Source organism: Hyla sarda, chromosome 1 (assembly GCF_029499605.1).
Source record: "Hyla sarda isolate aHylSar1 chromosome 1, aHylSar1.hap1, whole genome shotgun sequence".
Classification (NCBI taxonomy): domain Eukaryota; kingdom Metazoa; phylum Chordata; class Amphibia; order Anura; family Hylidae; genus Hyla; species Hyla sarda.
The window spans coordinates 402,584,686-402,609,318 of record NC_079189.1 but is presented as its reverse complement, the minus strand read 5'-3'; positions in this window follow the sequence as shown (position 1 = coordinate 402,609,318).

The window sequence follows — 24,633 nt, the reverse complement described above, 5'->3', positions numbered from 1 at the left end:
GTATGGGACTTTAAACAAAAACCCCGACCCTGGCAAATGGGGGGGAGTAAGGGTTAAATTACCTATCCTATGTTTGTTTTGGACATATAAGTAACATGTGTGCCAAGTTTCATGTTAATATCTTTAGCCATTTGGACGTTATTGGGGAACATACATACATACACACACTTACACACACACATTGAGTTTTATATATATATATATATATATATATATATATATATATATATATATATATATAGATAGATATATATCTTTCCTTAGAGTACCCCATAAAATTCCTCCAATGAACACAAATATAAATCAACAAACATATGTCATTACTTATTGACCAAATAAATGTAAACAGAAAGGTACATGCACATAGGGCCACATAAGGCCTAATTTAAACATAGTTTAAAACTGCTGTATCATGAGAAATAGTAAATACTAGCTGAATACCTGGCGGTGCCCAGTTTTTCCTTCCTAATCCTTGTTGGGGAGGAAAATCAACAAAGGAGGAAGCTTTTGACTTCATATCCCATCTTCATATATTGTTGTCATATCCCATCCCCATATCACGTCCTACTATGCCGACCTCCTATCCTGTCCTCCTATCCCGTCCTCCTATCCCATCCTCCTATCCCGTCCTCCTATCCCGACCTCCTATCTCGACCTCCTACCCAATCCTCCTATCCCTTCCTCCTTTCTCATCCTCATATCCCAACCTCCTATCCTGTCCTCCTATCCTGTCCTCCTATCCTGACCTCCTATCCCGACCTCCTATTCAAACCTCCTATCAGGACCTCATATCCCGTCCTCCTTTCTCGTCCTCATATCCCGTCCTCCTATCCCATCCTCCTATCTCGACCTCCTATCCTGACCATCCCGTCCTCCTATCTCATTCTTCTATCTTAAAGGGGTACTCCGGTGAAAACCTTTTTTCTTTTAAATCAACTGGCTCTGGAAAGTTAAACAGATTTTTACATTACTTCTATTAAAAAATCTTAATCCTTCCTGTACTTATTAGCTGAATAGGAAATTCTTTTCTTTTTGGAATACTCTCTGATGACATCACGAGCACAGTGCTCTCTGGTGACGTTATAATAATTAGTCTTTATTTATTGTTTTCCTTTGTGGGATTTGAACCTAAGGGCCTAGCACTGCAGGGCAGCAGTGCTAACCACTAAGCCACCATGCTGCCCTTAGCATACATCTGCTATGCATGGTTGCTAAAATGGACAGAGATGTCAGCAGAGAGCACTGTGCTCGTGATGTCATCAGTGTTCCAAAAAGAAAGGGATTTCCTCTGTAGCATTCAGCAGCTAATAAGTACTGGAAGGATTAAGATTTTTTAATAGAAGTAATTTACAAATATGTTTAACTTTCTGGCACCAGTTGATTTAAAAGAAAAAAGGTTTTCACCAGAGTACCCCTTTAACCTCCCATCCCATCCAGCCGTACAGAAGTTATGTGAGAACATACATTTCCCATTGATTTACATGGGACATTAAACAAAAACCCTGACCTTCACAAATGGGGGTAGTTAAGGGTTAAATTAACTATCCTTTATTTTAAGTGGACATATAAGTAACATGTGACCAAGTATTATGGAAATATCTCCAGCCGTTTGGAAGTTATGCAGTAACATATATTCCCCATTTACTTGTATGGGACTTTAAACAAAAACCCCGCCCCTGGCAAATGGGGGTGAGTAAGGGTTAAATCACCTATCCTATTTTTGTTGTTGACATATAAGTAACATGTGTGCTAAGTTTCATGTTAGCCGTTTGGAAGTTTTTGTGGAACATACACACACATACACACACACACACACACACACACGTTGAGTTTTATATATATAAATATTAAGCTGTACTTTTCTGTTAACATATCTAAACATAAAGTACAATGGCCCTCATTTACTATTGCAAACCCAACATGGAGAGCAATTAGCTCTCCATTTTACTGAGAATCCAAAAAAGGGGTGTGCCCATCTGGAAAGGGGGCATGGCTACCGAAAAAGGGACGTGGTTCCGACATTTTCGCAAAAACCCAACATATTTACTAAGGTTTCCACAGAAAATGTGGATTTGAGCTGAGGAAAACCCCACAGATCAGAGCATGTGTAAAAAAAGTGCAAAGTGTAGGGAAACCTTAGTAAATACCATAGAATTTTTTTTGTAGGGGATTAAAACCCACAAAGAAACCTACACTCCACTCTAAGTAAATCAAGGCCAAAATGTCACTAAAACAGTCTCAGAATGAGTCTCGAATGAGAAAAAGAACCCCAAAGTTATGCTCACATAAAGTGTCCCAATCGCTAGATTTGAAAATAAGGTCTGTTAACCCCTTTAAGGGAACTTGATATCAAATTTTACCATATATAATGCGAGATAAAGTATTATATATGGTAAAATCTTCTTCCTTTCTTTACTTTAAGAGTTGGGCCCGGCAGCTGCCGCTTTTAGATGGGTCCTGGGGGGACAGAGGAGTCTGAAGGAGGACCTAAAGTACAACTGCAGCATTATTACACTTATCCCCTATCCACAGGATAGGTGATAAGGGTTTGATCGCGGGGGGTCCGACCACTGGGATCCCCCAGGATCTCCTGAACGGGGCCCCCGCATTAGCGCTCAGTGAGATCGCTAATGCACACAGCGTCGACCTAGAGAGGTCGACAGTTATGCCCCCTCCCCGTACAGTTCTATGGGATAGGCCTCCCCGCCTCTCCCATAGAACTACATGAAGGAGGCGTGTGGGCCGCAGCATCATGCTGCTGCCATCACGCCTCCTGCACGGGAGAGCCGCAGCCCCGTGCAGGAGATTGCGGCGGGTCCCAGCATTCGGACTCCCCGTGATCAAGCACTTATTCCCTATCCTGTGTCCTTATCCAAAGAAATCTGGAAAAGGACAAATCTAGAAAAGGCGGGGGGGGGGGGGGCTGGAATAGGACTTAGGGGACTGGCTGGACAGAAGCATCTAGAGAAGAACATGAGAGTCTGTAGGAAGCTATAGGGATCTGGGTGGCAGAGTGGTCTGGAGGGGAAAAGGGAACAAGGGCAACAGAGGGTATGGAGGAGGATAGCACAGGATAGTACAGGTACAGTACAGTAGTAATATTATTTTCAGGCCACCGTGTGTGCCAGGGTTATATTCATGGACATGGTGTGTGGCAGTATTATATTCAGGGGTGCAGTGTCTGGCAGGGTTATAATGGTTATTGTCTTCATATAAAAGCAATGATGTCCAGGTATCAAACTTTGCAGAGGGAAGATGTAATTGGAAGAAGTCCTGGTGCCTGGACAAGATAAAGATGAAGAGGAATACTACAGCGAAGACGTCACCTGTGAGTCACTAATATCACTGTGTATTCTGCCTGACTGTTTCCCATCAGAGCTGTAGTCACTGTAAATTCTGCAGGGATGATGGGTGACACTGCACCCCAATCTGTAGCTCTCCAGCTGTTACATAACTACAACTCCCATAATGTCTGAGGCTCTTCAGGCATGATAGGAGTTGTAGCTTTGCAACAGCTAGAAAGCCACTTGAACTGAGGTTATTGGTGAAGTGATCAATGGCCCCCCCCCATAAAAAATTGTTTGCTTAGTCTAAAATGTCCGGGCCTAAGAAGCACGTTTCATTTAATCTGTAATTGTTGTAATTATTATTGATCGCAGTATTTAAAGTGTACCTGTCATCAACAAAAACTTTTTATATAAGGTAGATAATACCAATATATGCATATTTGTAATATACATTGGTTAAAAAAGTTGTATATTTTTTGTCCCTACAGCTATTGCCTGTGTGTCTCTATGAGGAGTCCAAATACAGGAAGTGAGGGTGGACAAGCAGGGATATGTCTACCGAGGACAAGCAGGGCTCTGTATACTGAAGATCTGTGACATGCTCTGGGCTCACACATCAGGATGATTGACAAGCCAGGAGCCTGCACAGAGCCCTGCTTGTCCTGTCCTCACTTCCTGTATTTGGACTTCTCACAAGCAATAGCTGCAGAGACAGCATTTTTTCACCCATAAATATACACATTTTTTTTAAACAATGTATATTACAAATATACATATAATTGTATTATTTACATTATATAAAAAGTTTTTGTTGACGACAGGTACACATTATGAGATTAATGACTGACATCAATGTGATTGCTGATGTAGGTCATTGATGGTAAATGGAGTTCAGCTCCTGAGCACGTTTCACTTTTTGTAAGCACGCACTCTGCATTAAAGGGGTTATATAAAGGATAATATAAAGGTTCTCTAATAATGATAATAGGCAACCTATTACAGACAACTTATGTTTGCATTTTCTCTGCTCTTAGAGTTAGTGAAGTGTATAATTTTCTTCCTTGACGAGTATAGGAAAAAAAGATTTATCAAAACCTGTCCAGGGGAAAAGTTGCCCATAGCAACCAATCAGTTCACTTCTTTCATTTTTAACAAGGCCTCTGCAAAATGAAAGAAGTGATCTGATTGGTTGCTATGGGCAACTGGACAACTTCTCATTTGCACAGGTTTTGTTAAATCTCCCCCTTAGTCCTGTACTTCCAGGTGGAACTTCTGGGTTGAACAGTTTTTTAGTACTACAATTACCAGAAAGCATTGCTTTCCCTCAGCTATTCATCACAGTCCTTCCAACCTGCAGTGATTTTGCAGCACCTACTAATCATTCCCTGTCTGCTACTTTGCCTGTGACATTGTTTATTATCACATGGCAGCATGCTTTAAAATCACCTCATTCTTCCTAAATTCCCAAATAAAGATATATGTGTAAATGACAAGGATATGGTGATGTACTCTATAGGGGCTGGTCAGAGGTGGTGACATCACTTAAGGGGCCGGGCTAGAGCTGAGAGACAAGATCCAGCCACACCGCCTGAGACAGCAGATGATGATGCGTCGTCTTGGGAGAGAAGGAGCCAGAGAGCTGCTGAGACAATACCACATTGAAAATGAAAGAACTACACAAATTCCTGTCACACAAAAGCAAGCTGAAGCCAGTACAATTTGTGATAACACTATATTAGGAAATTATATATCTTGGGGTGTTCTTCAGTACTTCTCTAAGGAGCCTAGGCTGTCCCAAATGTTCCATGTGACCAATGAGGACCCATCCTTACTATGACTGTGGTCTAACCTGTCTGTAACTGGTACGCCTTTATGGCTCTTCAGGGGATTCTTCTCATATACCCTTACTTCTTCTGCAAATGTCCTCTATAATATCTTCTAAGGCAATGTAAAGCTACTTCAGCCCAACCAAGGGATGTGAATTGTTTCCTACAAGACTTTGAACTGAAAGAAGCCATCATGCTGAAGACCAGGATGCAACTCTCCCTTGACTTTGAGGGCTCATTGATTCAGCTGTACCCTGATTTATCATGGATCACATTACAGTCAACACATTCTGTTCCTATCGCCCACCCTTCTTTAATCGAGAGTTCTATGCAGAGCCCTATTAATCTCTCAACTCCAGAGAAGTCATTTACACTTTAGGTTCCTTACCTAACTTTGCTCTAATTCCCTTACTAGTTTTGTAACTAACTTGGTTTTCTGAGACTATTGTTTTGAGGCAGCCATCTATCAGCAACTGATGGGTATTGGTGCCTGCCAGGACGAACCAAACATTGAGCCGCTTGTCAGTGCGGCATCAGGGATCACGTGTTTTACCAGTGAGGCAACTCTTGCGTGCATTACGGGAGCTGCCTTCGAAATTTTTTTGGTGCAGATGAATTCTAAATCTTTGCGTCTATGATGCTGGCTTTACCAGCTATAGGCTAAGTTTCAACTTGTTTTTTTCTCTGACCCCAAAAAAACGCAAGAAAAAAACAACAGAAAAAAACACCACAGCATTTTTCTGTGCTTGGCGGTTTTTTGATTTTTTTTTCTAGCATTTTTTGCCTTTGAGTGGAAATTGCATTTTTGGCCCCTTTGTTGGATACCAAAAAAAAAAAAAAAAAAGGATACAGTAGGGATGGAAAAAAATGTATTTAACAAAAATCCTTTTTTTTATAATTACATTTTATGTGGTCTGCAGGGAACTAAAAATGTAGCCGACAATGATAACAATGTAGAAAGGGTCTATTTAAATGTAAAAATACTATATTTTAAAAATGTATTTTGTCTTAAATTTATCTATTAATAATGTTTCTAATAAAGTGTGTGTGTTTTTCACTTTTTTTTTCTCATTTTTTAGGTTGTCCTACTACTCCCAGCATGGAACACACTGTTACATGATTGGAGTAGTGGTACCTGTATTAATAGACATATCGCCCCGGGTGTCACTCCTGACACCCAATGCGATCGTCCATAATACAGCAGAGATGCTGAGTGGCTCTATACAGCACTCGCATCTCTGCACCATACTCTGGGCTGACCAATGATGTGAATAGAATACATATTTTCCGCCCAGTGTGGTAATTGGCTGGATGGTGGCAGCCAATCCCCGCAATCAGCAGGAAATATGAATCAGTGATGTGAATTTATATTCACATCACTGGCCGACCGGAGTATAGTGCAGAGATGCGAGCACAGGATAAAGCCGCTCCGCATCTCAGGGATGAAGGATGATCGCAGCGGGTGTCAGGAGTGACATCTGCTGTGATCTTTCCTTAACTGCAGGTACTACTGCTCCCAACATGGAGCACACTCTGCTCCATGCTGGGACATGTAGTAACTGCATTAATAGACAGATCGCAGCAGGTGTCACTTCTGACATCTGTTGCAATCTGTCTATTAATGCAGGTACTACAGCTCCCAGCATGGAGCAGAGTGTGCTCCATGTTGGGAGCAGTAGTACCTGCAGTTAAGGACAGATCACAGTGGTTATCCCTCCTGACAACCACTGTGATTCTCCTGTATAATGTATAGATGCAGCCTACCAGCCACTCTTCTATGGTCCCCTGCACTGACGTATATATACACCTATTTATATTTCCCACAGAGAGTTGTGATTGGCTGGAACCATCCGGCCAATCACAGTTCTGTGGGAAATATAAATAGGTGTATATCAACAGCAGTGCAGGGGACCATAGAAGAGAGGCTGGTCGGTTGCATCTATACATTATCCAGGTACTACTACTCCCATCATGGAACAGTGTGTTCCATGATGGGAGTAGTAGTACTACATAAAAAAGTAAAGAAAGAAAAATAAAAAAGTTCAAAACACACATACACTTTATTCAACACATTATTAAAATACATTACTAATAAAAAGTTTAACAGAATTAATTATAACAAATATATTATTTTTACATTTAAATGGCCACTTTCAAAATTTTTATTACTATCGGCTACATTTTACTGCCCTGCCCGCCCACATAAATTGATCTCTGTTTAAAAATTTATAAAACTTTTGTTATAAAAAAGATGAATTTCATTAAATACTATTTTTTCCATCACTACTGTATCTTTATATATTTTTTTTTAATGGTAACCTAAGAAATTTTATTAAAAAAAAGTATCTCCATCACTTTTGGATTGCGAAAGTCCAATAAAGAATAAAAACTGCCTTAAAAAAGTTAAAACCCACATGTCGTTTTTCTTGGCGTTTTTTTACTCAATAGACTTCTATGGGAGAAAAACACCATAGGCTCAACATGCTGTTACTTTACAAAGCTGCCAAGGAGCAGAAAAATGCCAAAAAAGAGTGAAAGATTGTGATTTCTCATTGATTTACAGCTAACATCTGGCCACGGCGTTTTTTTGGCCAAAAGTGGAAGTGGAAAAGTGGAAACTTAGCCATACTCTCCTCCCACAAGTGCAAATGGGCTTCCCCTTGCAGTATCCTCTGAGGAGGCCATTAGATTGGGCAAGATGACAAGAAACAGAGACTCAGCCCTAGGCTCTACCCCATGAGCCCAGCATTCACCAGGCACCCATTCAAGAAACAGTTTTGCTTAAGTAACACTAAGATGGGCAATATAAATAAAAAGCCCCAGTTTTTTTTCCAAATACAAAGGGGGGATATTTATCAAAACCTGTCCAGAGGAAAAGTTGCCCATAGCAACCAATCAGCTCGCTTCTTTCATTTTTAACAAGGCCTCTGCAAGATGAAAGAAGTGATCGATTGGTTGATATGGGCAACTGGGCAATGTACAATTACCAAAAATGTTTACAATTACCAAAGAATTGGCCAAACAAGCTAAATATATACCCTACAAACTAGCCAGAAAATTAACACAACAATGCCAAAGATTGTATAGTACATACAAACCCCTAAATAACCATAAAACCATATACACATGAGGCATATTAAAATCCATAGTGGGGGAGCACAAGAGATGGTAAACAATATTTTGGTGGAGTACTGATTGTAACAGGAAGAATACAGACAAAGAAATTGCACAATAGCCCTAGGCGTTGTGGAAACCGCAACAGTTGCATGAACTTTCTTAATAGGAAGCTTGCCTCTAATTCACTCAGTGAAACCTCCACACTAATTTCCCCTATACAGAGGTTTTAATCACGTAGTCCTTTTGGCTCTAGGTCTCAAATACATTCTGAGGTGGACTCAGACTTTGAGACGGTTAGGCTGAGTTTCCACTTGATTTTTTTTCTGGCAGTTTTTGGAATACTACCACTGCAGTTTTTCAGCCAAAGTCAGAAGTGGATCCATAAGGGAGGAGAAGTGTAAGTCCTTCCTTTATATGTCCTATTCCTTTTGAATACATTTCTGTCTCTGGCTCAAAAACTGCAGTGGCAGATATCCAAAAACTGCAGGAAAAAAAAAAAACAAGTTGCAACCTAGCCTAACTTACTCCACATCCCCCAAACTCACTGAATGTAGACTAAAATGTAGCATTTGTTCTATACCTTTAAAATATTTCAAAAGAAGACAAACAACAAAAATAAATTCACCACAACTAGTAAAAAAATTGTCGCTACAAATGTATAATACACAAGTATAAAGCCTAGGCTCACTCTAACCCTAACTTATTTGACTCAGGGCTGGACACAGAAAGGTACGACAAGAATGGTTGGGTGCTCAGCAATTTATGCAGTCCCTATACTAAGTCCTCAGCAAATCCTCAACCTAGGCAGAGAAATTGTCCTGATAAGGAGGGCCCCGCACAGAAACGCCCCCTTGTTGTATGTAGTCAACCCTAAACACACAATTAACTAATTTTCTCATTTATAGTGGCTATATCTCTATGGGGGACAAAACTCTAATGTCATTTAAATACATCTGTGATTTGATCAACTAAGGGAAGTATATATGCAAATATATGCAAAGCGCTGCGGAATCTGTAGGCGCTATATAAATAAATAAATAAAAAGAGAGAGTAAAGAAAAGATAAGGGGAGTGACTACTACCTATATAGTACAGTAGATATTGCACTATGCCCCATAATAAATGATATATACATCCATCAATTGCACTGTGCCCAGATAAGGGTGTATGCTTGTCAACAATTTCAAGGTATAACCTTTTAGAGATTACTGCCAGACAAAACATACAGTGCACAATTTTGTGTGCCCTATTGATTCACCAAATAGGTCATATTGTGTATACATTGTGTATGCTTATTGACAATAGTATAGTTAGTAAAAAGGTGGCCCACAATAGTCAATACTTATGTTTCTGATGTACATGATGTCTTCATGAATTGTCTTCATCTCAATGCATTTCTTTGCTTACAAGTCATCAGTAGATGTATAAGAAATACAGAATGAGTGCATCATGGTCACCTGACTATGATGTGGACTGGAAATCATCAGTGGCTGTAGAACATAAAAGAGAATGGGTATAAATGCATGTGAGAATGCAAATAGTCCTCTCTACCGTGAAATGAACATATATATCCTTCATCTTCTGGCCAAACTGGAAGTGAAGTAGAAGTGAGTGTCATACTGCGTATAGACGTCCTAGCATCACCGTAACCTACCACAATAATTTATTATTTTCGGGTCCGTTTCCTGACACTCCATCAGTTAGTATTGACACTCCCACATATTTACACTGTTCAGCCAGCCAAATTATTGGTTAATACACCATTCATTGAAAAAAAGGATCAATCTATCACTGCAGAGTATCAGAGATATTACTATAAATCACAGATATTAATGAAGACATACCTGTCATGTGAGTTATCCCAAGATACCTCATGGTCTTAGAATCAACCGCATGACATACAGGTGTGGTGGACCAGTATAGGAGTTGCACCCCTGTACCCCAGCTGCCCTGTCCGGCAGACTCCATCCTGTGATCCCTGGGCCCCCTTCACCTGTCTCCTATGTACATTCCCTTAAAGGGGTATTCCGGTGGAAAACATTTTTTTTTTTTTTAAATCAACTGGTGCCAGAAAGTTAAACAGATTTGTAAATGACTTCTATTAAAAATCTTTACCCTTCCAGTACTTTTTAGCAGCTGCATGCTACAGAGGAAATTCTTTTCTTTTTGAATTTATTTTTTGTCTTTTCCACAGTGCTCTCTGCTGACACCTGATACCCATATCAGGAACTGACCAGAGCAGGAGAAAATCCCCATAGCAAACCTATGCTGCTCTGGACAGTTCCTGACACAGACAGAGGTGTTATCAGAGAGCACTGTGGACAAGACAAAAAAGAAATTAAAAAAGAAAATCATTTCCAATGTTTAACTTTCTGGCACCAGTTGATTTAAAAAAAAAAAAAATGTTTTCCACAGGAGTACTCCTTTAGGTGGTAATGTTATCCAGTGTATTGTACAAAAAATGTGTTATGCCTTTAAGTACTCTTGTCATGTGATTGTAACTAAGGAAGGTACCAGTGAACATGTGACCTACAGGGTGACCTATGGGGCCCCTCCAGAGTCTCCCCCCATATAAGCCCTGGGTGGAGCTAGCTCACTCTCTTGTTCCTGCTTAGCTGAGTGCAGCAAGATCAAGTCCTAGGTGTGTGTCTGGAGTCCAGAGGAGGCCAAAGTCTACCACGCAGCCAGGGATCCACAAGTCCACTACCCCCCAGGTCCAAGTCAAAGCCTGGTAAGCTACAAACGGGGTATAGTCAGTCAAGTCAGTCAAGTATTCTGTATCAAGTCAGCGTGGTCCTGCATTAGATTGTCCAAGTCCACTATAAGTTCCAGCAAGCCCTGTGGTCTCTGAAGTCACTGGTCACCTTCTTGAGCCTAGCCAAGCTGTATCAGCTGTATATCTTCCTGTGGTGTAGAGGATAAACCACGCCCTGGTGTCACGAACACAAGGAGTTAATGGCATCTGCCCTGGGGTAATTCCATCTGCCCTCATCATACCCTCACCACACAGGCTTGATTCTGAGGAACCAGTAATATATATAAAAAGTAGGACAGATCCTAGAGATAATGACATGGTGCGCAGGCTTGAATATGAAGAGTCAGTAAGTAATGTACATGAAGGGAAGGATAGATGTAAGGTAGCCAAAGTATGCTTAAATATTTTGTGAACATAAACATACCTGATACCAATATACAATGGTATATTGTGGACATGTATGATAATACAATAATGCCAAAAATAATGCCATAAATGAAGGACACCATCTAGTGCCTGATGGCAGGAACCCCCATAAGGATACCCATGATCACTAATCAAATGCCTACTAGTATACAGAGAGGTATGTGCTGGTCCCAAACAGCTACAAGTAGAGAGGGATCAAATGCTTCATTTAGCCCAAAAGTGGAAAAGACTGTGCAGGTCGCCGCCCCCTCTCTCAGTCTGCTCCCATCTCCCCTAGCATTAGCAAAACTACAACTCACAGCTTGTCCTCACTGACAGTAGCGGGACACAAGCTGACAGTGAGAGGATTTTTCCTCCAGCTGTGAGCCTTGTGCTCACAGCTGTCAATCAAGGAAGTGTGTCCATGACACATGGACACAGCAGGACTAGTATGTGTCCAAGCAGGCAGGGGGGGGGGGGGGGCAGTTGTTTGACTGGCTTTTTGAGTATGAAATACTGAAAATTTTCTAATGCAAGCTATTTCAAAGCCTATTGGTTTTGCATGCTTCACAACATATCAAAAGTTTTTGTATCTGACAGTGCCCATTTAAGGCCACCCACACTCATATGGCTTTGTTTCAAGAAACCCACCTTGACAAATCAGGCTCATTTGTGTTTGTACACAATGACTACCATATAACTTACATGGCATTTCAAGATTGGAAAAAATCTTGGGTTGCAATATTGATTGCCAAAAACTGGCCTTTCCAGGTATATATATATAATTATATTTTTTGATTGATTACTGCTAAAGCTTTCCTGTTTGCTTCCTAATACATTGATTCTGGATAGACACTTCAACACTGATGGAGACGTCAACGGTCTGACAGACCATCTCTGCACACCAACCTACCTCAGCATAGAAAGACACTCAAGGGAATTTCAAGCACTTTTTATGTAAAGACTCTTTATTTGACCTCTGGTGTCTGAACCTTCAGCCCTACACTAGATGCACACCAGAATATTTATTTGGCAATGCGCCTGCAGTGTTTCTGGCAATACAGGCTCGTGTTTGCGCAAATGGAGTTTCAACAAAACTTTTCAGAAAATACCTGAGTATAGGGACAAATTGGAACAACACATCTTAGATTACATTGATCTAAGTGATTCTCAAAGGTTTCGATTCTGCCTCATAAAGTAGTCCTTCATGGGTTTTGCATATGTCTAAGCTCTACATAACTACACAGTGATCTGACCACCAGCTTCTGCTACCTCGAATTTTTATTGTCTTCTCCTCCAACCCTATCAACTTAAAAAAAATATCATAGATACTAGGCCAGACTCAGACACAGAGACCTAGCCATACATAAAACTGAAGGACACCATCTAGTGCCTGATGGCAGGAACCCCCATAAGGATACCCATGATCACTAATCAAATGCCTACTAGTATACAGAGAGGTATGTGCTGGTCCCAAACAGCTACAAGTAGAGAGGGATCAAATGCTTCATTTAGCCCAAAAGTGGAAAAGACTGTGCAGGTCGCCGCCCCCTCTCTCAGTCTGCTCCCATCTCCCCTAGCATTAGCAAAACTACAACTCACAGCTTGTCCTCACTGACAGTAGCGGGACACAAGCTGACAGTGAGAGGATTTTTCCTCCAGCTGTGAGCCTTGTGCTCACAGCTGTCAATCAAGGAAGTGTGTCCATGACACATGGACACAGCAGGACTAGTATGTGTCCAAGCAGGCAGGGGGGGGGGGGGCAGTTGTTTGACTGGCTTTTTGAGTATGAAATACTGAAAATTTTCTAATGCAAGCTATTTCAAAGCCTATTGGTTTTGCATGCTTCACAACATATCAAAAGTTTTTGTATCTGACAGTGCCCATTTAAGGCCACCCACACTCATATGGCTTTGTTTCAAGAAACCCACCTTGACAAATCAGGCTCATTTGTGTTTGTACACAATGACTACCATATAACTTACATGGCATTTCAAGATTGGAAAAAATCTTGGGTTGCAATATTGATTGCCAAAAACTGGCCTTTCCAGGTATATATATATAATTATATTTTTTGATTGATTACTGCTAAAGCTTTCCTGTTTGCTTCCTAATACATTGATTCTGGATGGACACTTCAACACTGATGGAGACGTCAACGGTCTGACAGACCATCTCTGCACACCAACCTACCTCAGCATAGAAAGACACTCAAGGGAATTTCAAGCACTTTTTATGTAAAGACTCTTTATTTGACCTCTGGTGTCTGAACCTTCAGCCCTACACTAGATGCACACCAGAATATTTATTTGGCAATGCGCCTGCAGTGTTTCTGGCAATACAGGCTCGTGTTTGCGCAAATGGAGTTTCAACAAAACTTTTCAGAAAATACCTGAGTATAGGGACAAATTGGAACAACACATCTTAGATTACATTGATCTAAGTGATTCTCAAAGGTTTCGATTCTGCCTCATAAAGTAGTCCTTCATGGGTTTTGCATATGTCTAAGCTCTACATAACTACACAGTGATCTGACCACCAGCTTCTGCTACCTCGAATTTTTATTGTCTTCTCCTCCAACCCTATCAACTTAAAAAAAATATCATAGATACTAGGCCAGACTCAGACACAGAGACCTAGCCATACATAAAACTGAGACGGTTCTGTTATACACTATTATGAAAAGGGGAAACAAGGCTCATACAGTGCCTTTAAACAATTAAAGTATACCAAAGATTAACAGAACCCCCGTGCACTGGGGAAATGGCCAAGGTAATATTACACACCATTTAAAAAATGTACAAAAAACAGAAAACAAAATAATGAATGAAAGATTTTTTTGGAAAAATTTTTTGAAAAATTATTATTTTCTTGACCGCCACCAGTGTATATAATTTACTTTTGTTCAAACAATGTTCATAATTCCGTAATAATTCTGAGAGTTCAAACAATGTTCATAAGTTCCTGTGTGTTAAAGGTCTATCGATCAATCTCAGTACCGGTGCCTATTCACATAGGTAGCCGCTGTGCCTGCGTTAGTCTCCTTTTCTTATTTCGGTATATAATAGGCTCATCCACATTGGAATGCCAGTACAATACAACAACAATTCCGTAATATATTGCTCATAGTGCTGTATTAAATTGCAATTAATCCCATATTGCTATATGCTTGTTCACATTCATGCCGGTTGCGATATATTGGTCGTACTCCACATGGGTGTGTTCATTAGTACACAGGGTTAGTCACCATCCCGGGCGTGTATCCAACACCTTATATGTGCGCTTGTTCACACTCCTGCTAATGGATCGTCAACCCGGGTATATGTGCGAACCCCTATGTATGTGCTTATTCACACTGCTGCCGGTTGATTGCCCTTCTGGGCGTATGTCCAACACCTTGTGTAGGTACTCATTCACACTCCTACTGGTTGTGATAGTTTTCAGATTGAGGTTCTTAAATAAATCGTTTTATCACCGGCTAAGGCGTATATCCTCCACTGTATAACACTCTCCGATTGGGATTAATTTAATTCACATATGAACATATACGGTCCTAGTTATTCGTCCTCGTATTTGTTTTATTTTTGTAGTTCTAATATCCACTCTGCGTTATTAGGTTTTAGCTTTCTGTTCACATTGATGTATTCATGTCTCAGCCTTTTTTAACCCTCTACATGAGACATTCGCAGTCACCACAGCACCTCATTCATACAGTGTTATCTGTTCATTATTATTATACTGAGGTGTATATATTCACTGCACTGTAGAGCTCTATATAGTGAATATTCAGGGTGTAATTCATACACCTCGATTCTTCACTATTACTTGTAGTGCGTGTATTACTATGTATGTGAACCCATCAATCATCACAGTACCAATAAATCACCACATGCATATTTCACACAATTTGTAGCCTTTTTGTTACTCATGCACAAATAGATTCAGGTATGATTGGACGATTGCATATAAACCTCTGAGTACGTAAGGACTCTATTCACATTGTATTGCGGTCACACATATTGTTCAGCATATATGGAGCCAATTGCAGATATGAGGATATTATCCAGTTTAATAATTTGTAGAGTTCAAACGTTAATAGTCATTGATTGTAGTTGTATTTAGTATGCACAGTCTATAATGCGATTGTCAGCAACTTATGACCTTTATCATATTGATATATTTAAATATGCACTTATTTCTTTTTGTTATCCATTTGCATATTTGATATATTTTATACAAGTGTTCCGTAATTACTATTCACTTAGTATCATATTTCCTTTCCCACAGGAATCCATTTACACTTTGCATGCATGCATTGCCTTATATCTTGTTTTAGAGAGGTCAATAGAAAAAAGTGCAAATGGAAAGAAAAACCTGGTGTAGATCAAGGATGCAGTTCACATTGTCTAGGTTCGACGCGTTTCTTTTGCCAGGTCTTCAGGAACCATATTAGGCCATTTTATTTCATCAGAAGTATAGAGCCATGTTGTTTGATGTCCGACACTGATGGCGGTCAGCACCAAATGCCGCCATTGTATGTTCTTTAAATAGGACGTCATTCCCACTCCACCCTCCTTCCTTTCTGGTTCTACCTATCACTGCTTGCTACGTCAGTTACCTGGCGTGTCTATGTGCAGAGAAGGTGATTGGGACCAGGTGTATGGGGGAGTGTATTCTGGTCAGGGTTAGGGTATTACTACACGTTCTAACCAATCTGTCAGTTTCTGTTTAGATGGATTTATTGAGGCTGCAATGATATATTAGTACGGAGATTCGCATTGTTACCGAGAAGCTACAAATTCATTGACCGATCCAATATATAACTATGAAAAATTATATATTTATTATTTACTTTATTTTGTTGGTCTTTCTTACTTTGTAAGAAGTATATTAGGGACGTTGGGGGAGGGATTATTTATTTCTCATTTAAATGAAGCTTGAAAATGCTATGAATTCATTCAATCCCTTGGGTCTGACTGAATCCATAAGAAATGTCCATTTAGCTTCTACCTGCAAGAGAATTTTATCCCAGTTCCCCCCTCTAGCTGGGGGCTTAACCACTTCCAGCACCTGTACCTTAAGTTCTCTAGGGTCACCGTCGTGGCTACATGAGAAGTGATTTCCCACTGGGGTGTCTCTTCGATGCCTTATATCAGCCAGATGTTCCTGTACCCTATTTTTCAATGTTCTAAATGTTTTACCTACATAGTTGACCGGGCACGGACAACTCAACACATAGACCACCCCTTTCGTGTTGCAATTTGCCCAATGCTTCAGGGGAAATGACTTTTGATTAGTAGCACTCACACAGTGATTACCCCTTTTGATATGTGGGCATACAATGCATCCACTACATGGATAGGTACCTTTTGCTCCCGTTTTTAGCCAGGTCTCCTGGTTTGTTTCTGGTTCCAAATTGCTTCTAATGAGTCTATCTTTTAAACTTCTACCTCTTCGATATGTTATAGAGGGATCTTCTGGTAGCACTGTTGCCAGTGTCTTATCTGCCCTCAGGATCTCCCAATATTTTTGGAAAATTTCTTTTACCTCCCTCGATTTAACATCATAGTTACCTATTATTCTGAGAATCTCCTCTCCCTCCTGTTTAGGTTTTGGAATCAATAGTTCTGTCCTAGGGCTATTAAGGGCCCTATGATAGGCTTTTTTCAGGACTTTATTGGGGTATCCCCTTTCCCTCAATCGTTGTCTTAACTCCATAGCTTTGGTTTGAAATTCCGAAAGACTTGAGCAATTGCGCTTTACCCGTAGGTATTGTCCTGTCGGTATACCCTTCCTCAGGGGGAGAGGGTGATGACTCTCCCACCGGAGAAGGGTATTAGTGGCTGTCTCTTTCCTATGAAGCGTGGTCTCAATATTGTTATTAGTTGTCAATTTTATTTTAATGTCCAAAAATTCAATTTCATATTGACTAATTGTGTGGGTAAATCTAAGATTAAATGCGTTTTTGTTCAGACTTTGCACAAACTCTTCAAATTTGCTTTTGGATGACGTCCAAATTAGCAGGATATCATCTATAAATCGTATCCATAAACTGATATGTTGTGTCCATTCAATCATTTCGTTTCCGAATACGGTTTGGTCCTCCCACCAGCCTAAATATAGATTAGCGTAACTGGGGGCGCAGGGGCTCCCCATAGCTGTTCCACGCTGCTGGTGGAAGGACCTCCCCTCGAAGACAAAATAGTTTTTAGTAAGGACAAATGATAGCAATTGGTATCATTTGTCCTTACTAAAAACTATTTTGTCTTCGAGGGGAGGTCCTTCCACCAGCAGCGTGGAACAGCTATGGGGAGCCCCTGCGCCCCCAGTTACGCTAATCTATATTTAGGCTGGTGGGAGGACCAAACCGTATTCGGAGACGAAATGATTGAATGGACACAACATATCAGTTTATGGATACGATTTATAGATGATATCCTGCTAATTTGGACGTCATCCAAAAGCAAATTTGAAGAGTTTGTGCAAAGTCTGAACAAAAACGCATTTAATCTTAGATTTACCCACACAATTAGTCAATATGAAATTGAATTTTTGGACATTAAAATAAAATTGACAACTAATAACAATATTGAGACCACGCTTCATAGGAAAGAGACAGCCACTAATACCCTTCTCCGGTGGGAGAGTCATCACCCTCTCCCCCTGAGGAAGGGTATACCGACAGGACAATACCTACGGGTAAAGCGCAATTGCTCAAGTCTTTCGGAATTTCAAACCAAAGCTATGGAGTGAAGACAACGATTGAGGGAAAGGGGATACCCCAATAAAGTCCTGAAAAAAGCCTATCATAGGGCCCTTAATAGCCCTAGGACAGAACTATTGATTCCAAAACCTAAACAGGAGGGAGAGGAGATTCTCAGAATAATAGGTAACTATGATGTTAAATCGAGGGAGGTAAAAGAAATTTTCCAAAAATATTGGGAGATCCTGAGGGCAGATAAGACACTGGCAACAGTGCTACCAGAAGATCCCTCTATAACATATCGAAGAGGTAGAAGTTTAAAAGATAGACTCATTAGAAGCAATTTGGAACCAGAAACAAACCAGGAGACCTGGCTAAAAACGGGAGCAAAAGGTACCTATCCATGTAGTGGATGCATTGTATGCCCACATATCAAAAGGGGTAATCACTGTGTGAGTGCTACTAATCAAAAGTCATTTCCCCTGAAGCATTGGGCAAATTGCAACACGAAAGGGGTGGTCTATGTGTTGAGTTGTCCGTGCCCGGTCAACTATGTAGGTAAAACATTTAGAACATTGAAAAATAGGGTACAGGAACATCTGGCTGATATAAGGCATCGAAGAGACACCCCAGTGGGAAATCACTTCTCATGTAGCCACGACGGTGACCCTAGAGAACTTAAGGTACAGGTGCTGGAAGTGGTTAAGCCCCCAGCTAGAGGGGGGAACTGGGATAAAATTCTCTTGCAGGTAGAAGCTAAATGGACATTTCTTATGGATTCAGTCAGACCCAAGGGATTGAATGAATTCATAGCATTTTCAAGCTTCATTTAAATGAGAAATAAATAATCCCTCCCCCAACGTCCCTAATATACTTCTTACAAAGTAAGAAAGACCAACAAAATAAAGTAAATAATAAATATATAATTTTTCATAGTTATATATTGGATCGGTCAATGAATTTGTAGCTTCTCGGTAACAATGCGAATCTCCGTACTAATATATCATTGCAGCCTCAATAAATCCATCTAAACAGAAACTGACAGATTGGTTAGAACGTGTAGTAATACCCTAACCCTGACCAGAATACACTCCCCCATACACCTGGTCCCAATCACCTTCTCTGCACATAGACACGCCAGGTAACTGACGTAGCAAGCAGTGATAGGTAGAACCAGAAAGGAAGGAGGGTGGAGTGGGAATGACGTCCTATTTAAAGAACATACAATGGCGGCATTTGGTGCTGACCGCCATCAGTGTCGGACATCAAACAACATGGCTCTATACTTCTGATGAAATAAAATGGCCTAATATGGTTCCTGAAGACCTGGCAAAAGAAACGCGTCGAACCTAGACAATGTGAACTGCATCCTTGATCTACACCAGGTTTTTCTTTCCATTTGCACTTTTTTCTATTGACCTCTCTAAAACAAGATATAAGGCAATGCATGCATGCAAAGTGTAAATGGATTCCTGTGGGAAAGGAAATATGATACTAAGTGAATAGTAATTACGGAACACTTGTATAAAATATATCAAATATGCAAATGGATAACAAAAAGAAATAAGTGCATATTTAAATATATCAATATGATAAAGGTCATAAGTTGCTGACAATCGCATTATAGACTGTGCATACTAAATACAACTACAATCAATGACTATTAACGTTTGAACTCTACAAATTATTAAACTGGATAATATCCTCATATCTGCAATTGGCTCCATATATGCTGAACAATATGTGTGACCGCAATACAATGTGAATAGAGTCCTTACGTACTCAGAGGTTTATATGCAATCGTCCAATCATACCTGAATCTATTTGTGCATGAGTAACAAAAAGGCTACAAATTGTGTGAAATATGCATGTGGTGATTTATTGGTACTGTGATGATTGATGGGTTCACATACATAGTAATACACGCACTACAAGTAATAGTGAAGAATCGAGGTGTATGAATTACACCCTGAATATTCACTATATAGAGCTCTACAGTGCAGTGAATATATACACCTCAGTATAATAATAATGAACAGATAACACTGTATGAATGAGGTGCTGTGGTGACTGCGAATGTCTCATGTAGAGGGTTAAAAAAGGCTGAGACATGAATACATCAATGTGAACAGAAAGCTAAAACCTAATAACGCAGAGTGGATATTAGAACTACAAAAATAAAACAAATACGAGGACGAATAACTAGGACCGTATATGTTCATATGTGAATTAAATTAATCCCAATCGGAGAGTGTTATACAGTGGAGGATATACGCCTTAGCCGGTGATAAAACGATTTATTTAAGAACCTCAATCTGAAAACTATCACAACCAGTAGGAGTGTGAATGAGTACCTACACAAGGTGTTGGACATACGCCCAGAAGGGCAATCAACCGGCAGCAGTGTGAATAAGCACATACATAGGGGTTCGCACATATACCCGGGTTGACGATCCATTAGCAGGAGTGTGAACAAGCGCACATATAAGGTGTTGGATACACGCCCGGGATGGTGACTAACCCTGTGTACTAATGAACACACCCATGTGGAGTACGACCAATATATCGCAACCGGCATGAATGTGAACAAGCATATAGCAATATGGGATTAATTGCAATTTAATACAGCACTATGAGCAATATATTACGGAATTGTTGTTGTATTGTACTGGCATTCCAATGTGGATGAGCCTATTATATACCGAAATAAGAAAAGGAGACTAACGCAGGCACAGCGGCTACCTATGTGAATAGGCACCGGTACTGAGATTGATCGATAGACCTTTAACACACAGGAACTTATGAACATTGTTTGAACTCTCAGAATTATTACGGAATTATGAACATTGTTTGAACAAAAGTAAATTATATACACTGGTGGCGGTCAAGAAAATAATAATTTTTCAAAAAATTTTTCCAAAAAAATCTTTCATTCATTATTTTGTTTTCTGTTTTTTGTAAATTTTTTAAAGGATAAATTAAAAGCAATATTTTAAAGGTTCCCTTTACGAAAATTCTTTCTAATTAAATTTGGGAGACCTAACCTACGCAGTGGTCAGTACCACAAAAATCTTTTCTAATATTACACACCACCCTAGAGTCATCGCTGAACTTCTAAAAACATATTTCTTTAAGGTTTTTTCTCTCCTGGATTCCCTACTGCAGGATTCTGAAGCCTGACACATTATTGACTGATGTTTTTTACCTCTCTCGGAGGCTCTTGAATCCGTTAAATGGTGTGATGACATCCGAAAAGACTTCAGAAGTGTTTAAAGGGGTACATTTTTTTCCGAACGCTTGGAGCGTGCGGTGGAGGTCGTGATATCACGGCCACGCCCCTTGTGATGTAAAGCCACTCCCCCTCAATGCAAGTCTATGGGAGGGAGAGCGACAGCCGCCACGCCCCCTCCCATAGACTTGCATTCAGGGGGCGTGGTGTGACATCATGAGGGGCGTGGCTGTGATGTCACGACTAGAGATGAGTAAAAAATTCTATTCGGTCGATTCACCAAATTTTCTAAAAAAATTTGTTTCGGTCTGAATTTATTTGGGGCTAATCGCTATTAAAAAACAGCTATTTCTGGACTACAGACAGCCTCAGTACGGGTGTAGAACACTTTGTCTTGCTGTAATGCTCATAGGGTGTGTGCTGGGTTAGTGAAATAATACTGGTATTCAGTATGATATGCAGATCAGAGGCATCGCTATTAGAATCACTGTCGCAAAGCGGCACAATGACAGAGCCTGGATGTGGCATCAGAATGAGGAGACAATATAGTGGCTGAATGATACAGCGTGGAGGTGGCTGCAGCATGAGAAGACCATATAGTGGCTGAATGACACAGCATGGAGGTGGCGGCAGCATGAGGAGAACATATAGTGGCTGAATGACAAAGACTGGAGTTGGCGGCAGCATGAGGGGACCGTATAGTGGCTGAATGCCACAGCCTGGAGTTGGCGGCAACATATAGTGGCTGAATGACATGGTCTGGAGTTTGCTGCAGCATGAAGAGAACATATAGTGGCTGAATGACACAGCATGGAAGTGGATGCAGCATGAGAACATCACATAGTAGCTGAATGACACAGTGTGGAGGTGTTGGCAGCATGAGGAGAACATATAGTGGCTGAATGACAAAGCCTGGAGTTGGCGGCAGCATGAGGAGACCACATAGTGGCTGAATGACACAGCGTGGACGTGGCGGCAGCATGAGGAGACCATACAGTGCTTGAATGACACAGCGTGGAGGTGGAGGCAGCATGAGAAGAACAAATGGTGGCTGAATGACACAGCCAGGAGTTGGCGGCAGCATGAGGAGACCACATAGTGGCTGAATAGCACAGCCTGAAGTTGGGGGCTGCGTATAGTGGCTGAATGACACAGCCTGGAGGTGGCAGAAGCATGAGAAGACCATCTAGTGGCTGAATGACACAGCGTGAAGGTGGCGGCAGCATGAGGAGACCATATAGTGGATGAATGACACAGCCTGGAGTTTGCAGCAGCATGAGGAGACCACTTAGTGGCTGAATGACACAGCCTTGAGTTTGCAGCAGCATGAGGAGACCATATAGTGGCTGAATGACACAGCGTGAAGGTGGCGGCAGCATGAGGAGACCATATAGTGGCTAAATGACACAGCATGGAGGTGGCGGCAGCATGAGGAGAACATACAGTGGCTAAATGACACAGCCTGGAGTTGGCGGCAGCATATAGTGGCTGAATGAAACAGCCTGGAGTTGGCAGCAGAATCTAGTGGCTGAATGACACAGCCTGGAGTTTGTGGCAGCATGAGGAGAACATTTAGTGGTTTAATGACACAGCCTGGAGATGGGGGAAGCATGAGGAGACCATATAGTGGCTGAATGACACAGCGTGGAGTTGGTGGCGGCATAAGGGGACCACATAGTGACTGAATGACACAGCTTGGAGGTGGTGGCAGCATGAGGTTACCATATAGTGGCTGAATGACACAGCGAGGAGGTTACGGCAGCATGAGGAGAACATAAAGTGGCTGAATGACACAGTATGAAGTTGGCAGCAGCATGAGGAGCCAATATAGTGGCTGAATGACACAGCCTGGAGTTGGTGGCAACATATAGTGGCTGAATGACACAGCCTGGAGTTTGTGGCAGAATGTGGAGAACATATAGTGGCTGAGTGACATAGCCTGGAGGTGGCGGAAGCATGAGGAGACCATATAGTGGCTGATTGACACAGCGTGGAGGTGGCGGCAGCATGAGGAGACCATATAGTGGCTGAATAACACAGCCTGGAGGTGGAGGAAGCATGAGGAGACCATAACGTGGCTGAATGACACAGCCTGGAGTTGGCGGCAGCATATAGTGGCTGAATGACACAGGCTGGAGTTTGCGGCAGCATGAGGAGAACATATAGTGGCTGAATGAAAAAGCCTGGAGGTGGCAGCAACATGAAGAGAGCATATGGTGGCAGTATGAGACAGCCTGGAGGTGGTATCAGCATGAGGAGAACATATGGTGGCAGAATGAAACATCCTGGAGGGGGTAGCAGCAGCATCAGGAGTCCTGAAAGTGACCCAGTGACAGAGTGGTGCGGTGTGTGGCAATACCAGTACCCGGTGATGAAGGTGAGTGAAAAGAGGAGAAGTTGGCATCAGATGTGTGGCATCAGGCGAGTGGCAGGATCAGAATTGTAGCTGAGGCAGGTAAGCAGAAGAAAACAGTCTCTTTTGTAAAAGTGTTAGTGTGCACAAGTATGTATTGAGGATATGCATCACGTAAAACGTACCTTTTAATAATTTGCTTAGGATAAAATATATGGGCCCAATTTTTTTTTTTTGAAATAAAAAAAAGGAAAGGTGTGCAAAAAAAAACACAATGTGCCACCTACACCACCAAGTATTAATGTGATGCAAAGACCTCTAAAAGGTGGAAGGGAACAACGTATAGTCCATTGAAACTGGTGGGAGAAAAAACTTCCCTTATAAAAAGGCCGTTACAAAATCCCATACAGCCGTTACAAAATCCCAGTCAAGTCTATGGGATTTTGTGATTAGCCGTTATGACCCTTTAATGCCCATTATGAATAACGGACGTTATATTGTGACGGGAGAAAATTAGTGCATGTACAGTTTTTTCTCCCGTCACAAAATAATGTCCGTTATTCATAACATCATTAACGGGTCATAACGGCTAATCACAAAATCCCATAGATTTGACTGGGATTTTGTAATGGCCATGTGGGATTTTGTAACGGCTGTTTAACAGCCGGTTTTAAGAGTTTTCTTGACGGAACATTATAACGGGTCTTTAAAACTGAGAAATTGTATAGTGTGTGTCACGATGCCGGCTGGCAGGTAGTGGATCCTCTGTGCCAGAGAGGGATTGGCGTGGACCGTGCTAGTGGACCGGTTCTAAGCCACTACTGGTTTTCACCAGAGCCCGCCGCAAAGCGGGATGGTCTTGCTGCGGCGGTAGTGACCAGGTCGTATCCACTAGCAACGGCTCACCTCTCTGGCTGCTGAAGATAGGCGCGGTACAAGGGAGTAGACAGAAGCAAGGT